Source organism: Malurus melanocephalus, unplaced genomic scaffold, assembly GCF_030028575.1.
Source record: "Malurus melanocephalus ecotype Western Australia unplaced genomic scaffold, MMel_1.1 scaffold_189, whole genome shotgun sequence".
In the NCBI taxonomy this organism is placed as follows: domain Eukaryota; kingdom Metazoa; phylum Chordata; class Aves; order Passeriformes; family Maluridae; genus Malurus; species Malurus melanocephalus.
Genome location: NW_026623421.1, coordinates 747,033 through 747,766, shown reverse-complemented (window position 1 = coordinate 747,766; position 734 = coordinate 747,033).

Sequence of the window (734 nt, the reverse complement as noted above, 5' to 3'; positions counted from 1 at the left end):
GCGTGGGAGGTGAGGTTCATTTACTTGGCCACATTCAGGCGACAGCGCCTATCTCCAGCCGGGATGCTGCCCGTCACCCGGTGCCGCCAGCGGCCGGGGGCGGTYTGTGCCACCCAGCTGCGCTTCATGGCACGCAGCGGTCGAAACTACCACGGTAACACAAAGTGTGGCCACCAAGTGCCAAGGGCCTGGGCCTTCCCTGCCAGCCGGCCCTCCCCAGGTGCCGCGTCCCTCCCCCGGGGACACCGGCCGCGTCCCCTCCGGCTGCTYCCCCCGGCTCCGCGGAGACAAAGGCGCTGGGGAGGTGCGGGCGGCGGGCCGGCACGACCGGGGGCGCGGAGGAGGGGGCTGACCGGCGAGGGGAACAAAGGAGCCGAAAAAGACCAGAAGAACCAAGAAAGTTGATACCGGCCTCCGCCGCCCCCTGCCCTGTGCCGGCCCGCCCCTGCCCCCCCCTTCCCGGACTTTCCCGTGGGAGCCCGCGGCAGCCCGGCGGCGGCAGGGAGAAAGGCCGGCTACCTTCACCTCCATCCCACCCGAATCCCCAGCGCAAGGTCCCCGCTCGCCCCATCTCCTCCCGCCTCCCGCTTCCTCCCGTGCCCCGCTGACCCCGCCCAGCCCCCCCCAGGTCCCGGTGCTTCCCTTTAACGCGCGCTCCCGCCGCCGCCTCTCGCCCCTCCCCCGTGCCCGGCGGCGCGCGGCCTCCTCCAGCCCCCGCGGGCACGCGCCCGCCC